Below are 7021 nucleotides of genomic sequence, written 5' to 3' on the forward strand. Positions count from 1 at the left end.
GTGTGTTTCAGCCCCGGTGAAGCCAGCATCTTCCCCCAGGAGAAGGGACAATGGCGCCATCTACAGGAAAATGTCTGGAAATGAAATTCTATGCTTAAGTCGCAGCAAACATTACTTTCAAACCCAAGGAGCTGACAAAAAGCAAGCATTGGCCTTCTCCCCCTTGTTCACTAATATGTGAACCTTAGCTCAATTATCCCGCAAAGTTAATTGAAACTAAGTTTAAATAAAAAACACATAATTCCTTTCATTTTTCATTTTATTCCTGATAGTCAAATGATTAAGACAGCAAGAAAAAGATTTATGTAGTACAAAGCGAGCAGTTTGCCTGTGAGATAGTGCATAAAAGCAATTATGTATTGTACAAACCTAACAGTCAAAATGATCTATACCTTTAATTTAGTCCCTGGGGCGAATGAAAGCCCATTACTTCTGCCTACTAGGAATAAAACAAGAAACATTTGAGGTCTCAAAGTAATGAAATTCTGTTACCTGACAATGTTCTCTTGAAAATGAAAACTAATAATAACTAGTGCATTGATAGAAGAAATAGGAGGTGATATTTTTCTTCAATAGTATTTCCCCAACTTTTATTTCTATTTGAAAGACATCCAGACCCAGGATCCAGGATTCTACATTTGTTTTAAGTACATGAAGGAGGCAGAAAAAGAGGTGGAGGGCCCACCAGATAGCTCAGCAAATTAAAGCACCTGCTTAGGCAGATACAGAGATGGGGATTCTATCTCCCGGCTCCGCCTCCGGTACACACAGAGACAGCGATTGAGACTGGGCGTGGTAGCGCGTGCCTATAATCCCAGCGCTTGGGAGGCTGAAAACAGGAAGATCACTTCAAGTCTGATCTGTATAGTGAGACCCTATGGACTCTGTATTAAATACATTTAAAAAGAAAAAAAAAGAGGTGGCTAGTGGGAAGAGGGTATTTGCAATGAATGAAAAGTGATTGCATAGGTGGCAGTTGTTAATCTAACTGTGTTAAAACTTGCTAAGTATGAGTGATCTGGACATACCAATTAAAAGGGAGATAGTCAGAAATGACTTAAGAACCCAACTGCGATGATTAATCTTGTCAACTTGATTAATTTGAGAGTTGCCTAGGATGTGAGTAATGTGTATTTCTGGGAGGTCATGGGGCTGTGTCCGGCTCCTGACCTCTTCCAGTAGCTCCTTCTCTTCATTGTCTTCTCTGGTCACCATAAGGGAGTGACTTTCCTCTGTCGTACTCTTCCACAATGCTTCTGCCTTGGAGTTAGCTGACTGTGGACTGGAACTGCAGGCCAAAACCAACCTTTCTCCTTCAGGTTGTATACGCCTGGAGACAAAAATCTGCCTGATATACCAATTATACGTAATTTAAATATAACAGTTAGATTAAAAATAAAAAGGTGGAGAAAGATGTTCTATTCACACCAATCAAGAGAGCTGGAATAACTGTTAATTTTGGACAAATAAAATGTCAGAAAAAAATACTATGCTCAAGAGGGACAATATGTGGTGATAAAGGGACCAGTTCTCCAGTAAGATACAAAATGCATGAATATAGCTTTTGATATTTTTGCCCTATTCTCTTGATTTCCAGTGATGTGAACATTCAGGTGATGTTCAATTATAGTTCTTGAGAGTCTGTTGCTTCAAACTCAAAAATCTGCTTAAAAGCTTCCAAGATTTAGGGGGAAATACCTGATGTATCCTCGGCATTTCTATGCCCTTTATTTTTGTATACATAGCATCTCACTTAATCTTGACATTGTCCTTTTGGTTTAGGTATTATAACATCAATATTCTAAATAACTCAGGTTGCTTTCATCAAATAATACCTTCTATATTGTTTTATTTCTCATATATTTATCAAATATCCGCTACGTATTGGAATAATAAACTACATAGGACACAGAGCTTCCCTTCGAGAAAATTCCACTCAGATATCCTTCTGAATTACATCCCAAGTCCCCAGAATAACTACTTCTTATATTAAGACCCAACATAAAAACTAATCAGGTGGTTTTCACTGAGTTTCGGACCTGGATAAGGTGGTAGGAGCACAATCTGCCTGACCCCTCACGCGGAAAACAATAAAACATGGACAGAATGTAATGAGGACTCCAAAAAAGCATGTGTAATAGGCAGTCTGGGAAGAATGCAATTTAAAGTATCATCGAACTGACAGGGAAACTGTAGGCTTTTCTCTCCAGTACTCCACAGTTAAATTTGGTGCAGACTGATGCCTGGACGCAGCACCTGTATGTTGTGGGAGAAACCTTGAGTTTTGGCTTGAGAAGTGGAAGGAGCTGCTAGCCCTCACAAGGGGCTAAGGGAATCTTTTTCTTCTTTATTTTCTCAGTCTTTAACCTGTGGGTAGCAGCAAGAACCTGGCAAAGCCACACTCTAAGGAAAGACAGCTTTCCTGTCCACTAGGATGAGCTGTGGGGGGAAATATGGGGGAAATCCCCATGGGGTTGAGGAGATTCCCCTGCCTTTATCCTCTCTCTGTTCTTCCACTTGGCCACAGATACGAGCACAGTGGGGAGGGTAACTATAGTATAAGATTTCTGGCTGGAAGACAAGAAGTGAATCCCCAAGGAACTAGAGAGGAATGAGAAGGCTGAACTTGGGAAGAGCTCAGGATGAAGACCTCCTAAATTGCTTGTGAACCCTTGGCTCATTCCTGAGCTGCATATATATGAATTTCACTGTAAAAGCCCATAAGGACTTGGAGAGATGAACTTCAGGACAGACTACCACTCACACGCCACACTAGCCTTAATGTGGCTCAAATGTGGGACAGAGTCTGGTAGCACTGCCACAGCTGGCCTGGGAGTGCAACCTACATACGGCTGGATAGAACCACTGACCTGAACTCTGACAGCTGCCTGCTCTTCATTCTTTGTAGGATATAAAGAAAACCCATAGTTTAATAATGTAATATTCAGTATACCCACCATTTGGTCAGACACTGCCCAAGGTACAGTGAACTAAATGACAAAAGGCAGTCAACAAACAGTGACGTGGATATGGTAGACATTGCTTTGTTTGACAATTCTCCAAAAAGTAAAGGGAAATACTCTTGAATAGAAAGGTTGAAAATCTTATCAAAGAAATAAAAGATACAGGAAAGAACTAAATGAAAAATATTAGAAATACAGGATAATCAAAATAAGCTCATTGGATGGAGATGATAGAGAAGAGACAGTGAACGTGAAGGTAGATCAGTAAGCGTTGTTCAGTCTGAACAAGAAAACACTATAACTTAAAAACTGGGTGCTAGGGAGTGTATGAGATAATATTAAAAATTATTAATATTTCTATTATTGAAGACCAAGAGAGAACGTAGTACAGAAATGAGGTGAAGAACAAAGGGTTGAGGGGCTGGGGAGATAGCTCAGTAGAATAAATGCCTTCCTGGCAAGCATAGGGTCCTGAGTTCAATCCCCAGTACTGGACCAAAAAAAAGGATTAAGAACTTCCCAAATGGTGAAAAGCATGAACATCAAGAAACCCATGTCCAGATATGGTAAAAACTAATAGTAAATAAAAATATTGAAAGCTACTGTAGAAAACTTCTATGTTACCTACAGGTGAACAACGAACAGCTTGAATGAGTATAATTTTCTCAGAAAATTATGGAGGGCAGAGACAGTAAAAAATTTTCAAAGTACTAAAAAAAAATCAATCCCTAATTCTGCATTCAGTGGAAATAGCTTTTTGAAATGAAGATAAAATGAACACATTCTTCGATAGAGAAAAACTAACAGAATTTCCTTGTTAGCAGTCTTGGTCTAAAATAACCACTAAAGGGGGCCAGCCAAATAGCTCAGTGGATTAAAACACCTGCAAGCAGGTGCAGGGACCAGGGGTTCAATCCCCGGGCCTGCCATGCCGGCCCTGTTCCCGGGGTGTACTGAGATGGCAATAGAGACTGGGCCTGGTGGTGTACCCCTGTAATCCCAGCTCTTGGGAGGCTGTAAACAGGTGGATCACAATGAGTCCGATCTAGAAGTGAGACCCTGAACACCTTGCAGACCCTTCCCTAAAAACACAAAAAATAAATAACCATTAAAGAAGTTCTGAAAAAAAAAAGAAGTTCTGCAGACAGATGGAAAGTAATACTAGAAGAAACATAGGAATAACAGAAGTAAATAACGATAAAAATAGTGTGGGTGTGGGGGACAAATTCAGAAAAGGACTGGCCTTGTTCACCTTACTGTGTTGTGTTTATTTTCACATGAGCATCTCCTTTCTTTAGAACTTCACTGACCTAATATTATCAAAGACTCAAATAAAAACTGTAGCAATTATTTGTAAACATTATCAAGTTCACAATATTAGACATTTTAATATCACAAATATCAGCTTTAGTTAATAGAATTACTGCTACAGACTCAGAGTCTACTGGAATTCCCAAAATACTATCTATCCATCTACTTTATGCTGATTTGATGGAAACCCTCTATGACAAGTATCATTACAGACCGGCTAAGGACAATTATATGTTGCCAAAACTTTGAAGGACAGTGAGCTAAAGATTCTGTGTGGCTTAGGAAATAACCCTCTGCACTTTTGTGGTGTGTGTGTGTGTCAGTTATTTTGCTCCAGCAGTGGAAAAGTGACTGATACAGTAATAAACAGAAACAATAAACAAAAAGCTAGCAAGAATATGGAAGAACTGAATAACCTCAGCCAACAGAATAATATTAATGTCTTTAGAATACTCCAGCCAACAGTAAGAGGATGCACATTCTTTTCAAGTGGATGTGGAGCATTCACCAAGATAGACTGTATTCTGTGTCAGAAAACTGACAAACTTAAAAGGATTAAAATTACGTAAAGTATGCTGTTTGAAACTAACATTAAACAAAATGAGGACGACAAGAAAATCTCTAAGCACTTAGATAGCTGATGAAACACTTCTAAATCATAAATCAAAGAAGTCTCAAGGAAATCAGAAAATATTTGAACTGAAATAAAAAAAACAACACATCAAATTTTGTCAAATATGGAAAATGCAATGCTGAGGAAAGAGCCTCACAGCATTAATGTCACTCGTTAATATCTAGAAATGTAGTATTGAAGATACTAAGAAGGTTCCACATCAGTAAGCTAAAGGGGCAGGAGGGAGGTGGAGAACTGGGCCAAATTCACATAGTAGGAAGGAAATAATGATGAGAGAAATTGGAAACAGAAAAATAATATCAAAAAATGAAATTAAAAGCTGATTCTTGGACATGGCCGATGACACTGACACAGAAAAAGTTAAAACTGCCAGAATCACGCGTGAAAGAGGTGTTTTTCTCACAGGCATTAAAATAGGAATCAGTTATTGTTACGTGTAATGAGGTGAGTGATTGTCAGAGGCATTATGTTAAGTTTAAGCTTCCATTGATATAAGGTTTTCTCTTTTTTTTTCTTTTGTGTACAGTCTTTATTTCAAATATTTGTTAAAGCACCATTAGTGCTCCTTAGGACACAACAGTGACTGCCCCCTACAGAAACAGGCTATGTACAGAACTTTACAGAACAGAGGCAACAATAGCTGTGGGCAGCTGCTAAGCAGAGAATGCAGTTCGAGGAGGGAAGAGAAGAGGAAGGGCCCCTATGAGTCAACTTCAGCTGCCATCACAGTATATCTTGTGCTGGTCACAGACTGTAGGTCCTCATTTTGGAGGGTTTGGCTACAGCGTAGGAATTTCATTTCCCTGTGGGGCTACACCCCTGGCTGAGGTGCCAGTAGAACAGTGTCACTCAAGTTCCTAACTGACCACACTCCTACGGCGAAGAGTCCCAAATTGAGGATCACGTTCCTCTAGAAGTCATTCCTGTCAGTGGCAAAGCGGTAGACGCCCGCAGCCAATCTCCCATGTTGTCCAGAATTTCAGGGGTTTTGTTTGCCAAGCCGGCAGCACCCACCAGGTCCCCGCTGCAAGCCATACCAGCACCTCTGACCACTTTCCAGGCTTCATGCGACACCCAATACAAGGTTTTCGAAAGACTAAACTGTCCTAACAGGGGAACAGATCAGTGCTTGCCAGGAGTCGGGGTAGCAAGAGGTATGCAGAGGGAGGTGTCTTCAGAATGGTGAAGCTGTTCATAATATTAAAAATCATTAATATTTCCATTATTGAAGACTAAGAGAGAATGTAGTACAGAAATGTGGTTAAGAACAAAAGATTGAGGGGTTGGGGAGATAGCTCAGTAGGATAAACACCTTCCTGACAAGCACAGGGTCCTGAGTTCAATCCCCAGTGCAGGACAAAAACAAAAAAAGGTTGAAAACTTCCCAAATGGTGAAAAGCATGAACATCAAGAAACCTAAACCCATTCTGATTGTGACAGTAATTTCATGAATTTATGCATGCTTTAAAAGTTCTGGAACTGTACAGAAAAATGTCACACAAACACATAACACCATGAATTTCGTGTTTATGTTGATTTAAAATGTGAATTTAAAAAGTAAGGCGCAATTCATGTCATTTTTGTATTCTCTACTGAGTCTTATTCATCTGCAATTTGCAAAAAGGGAAATATATTAGTGATTGATGGGTAGGTTTCTCATTTATGAGAAGAGATTGATTCTGAGACATACTACAGTGCGGTGTTGATCTGAGTAGTGTTCACAGAATTCCCTAATGTTCTTGCCCCGTGATGTGATAAGGCTCACGTACCCCTTACCATAACAGTGAACGCAGAGCTCAGATTCATACTCAAAAGGGCGAGAGACATAAAATATTCTCAAAGGGCAAGGAATCCAGGCAGAAACTAATCTCCATTGTCCCATTCACTTTCAGTTAGTTGGAAATGATCCAATCTTGGAAAGGAAAGTGACTATGTCTGGCTCTAATGAAATACCTAAAGGTGAATACTTTGTAAAGAAAAGAGATTTAAGTCACAGCTTTTGGGGTGTAAAGCCCAAACAGTATATGACTGGCTGCATTATAGAATGGTAGATGGCATTGTGGCAGGAGCATGTGCTAGAGAGTGGCTACATGTCAGGATGGGAAATCAAAGA

The 7021-nt window shown here is 39.7% G+C and overlaps 1 pseudogene; it reads right to left on the bottom strand.

The window, feature by feature from the left end:
- Positions 1-5719: 5719 nt before the first annotated feature.
- LOC101575022 lies at positions 5720-5943 on the bottom strand (annotated as a pseudogene).
- Positions 5944-7021: the final 1078 nt, after the last annotated feature.

The sequence above is a fragment of the Octodon degus genome, unplaced genomic scaffold (assembly GCF_000260255.1).
Source record: "Octodon degus isolate 3935 unplaced genomic scaffold, OctDeg1.0 scaffold00038, whole genome shotgun sequence".
Lineage (NCBI taxonomy): Eukaryota > Metazoa > Chordata > Mammalia > Rodentia > Octodontidae > Octodon > Octodon degus.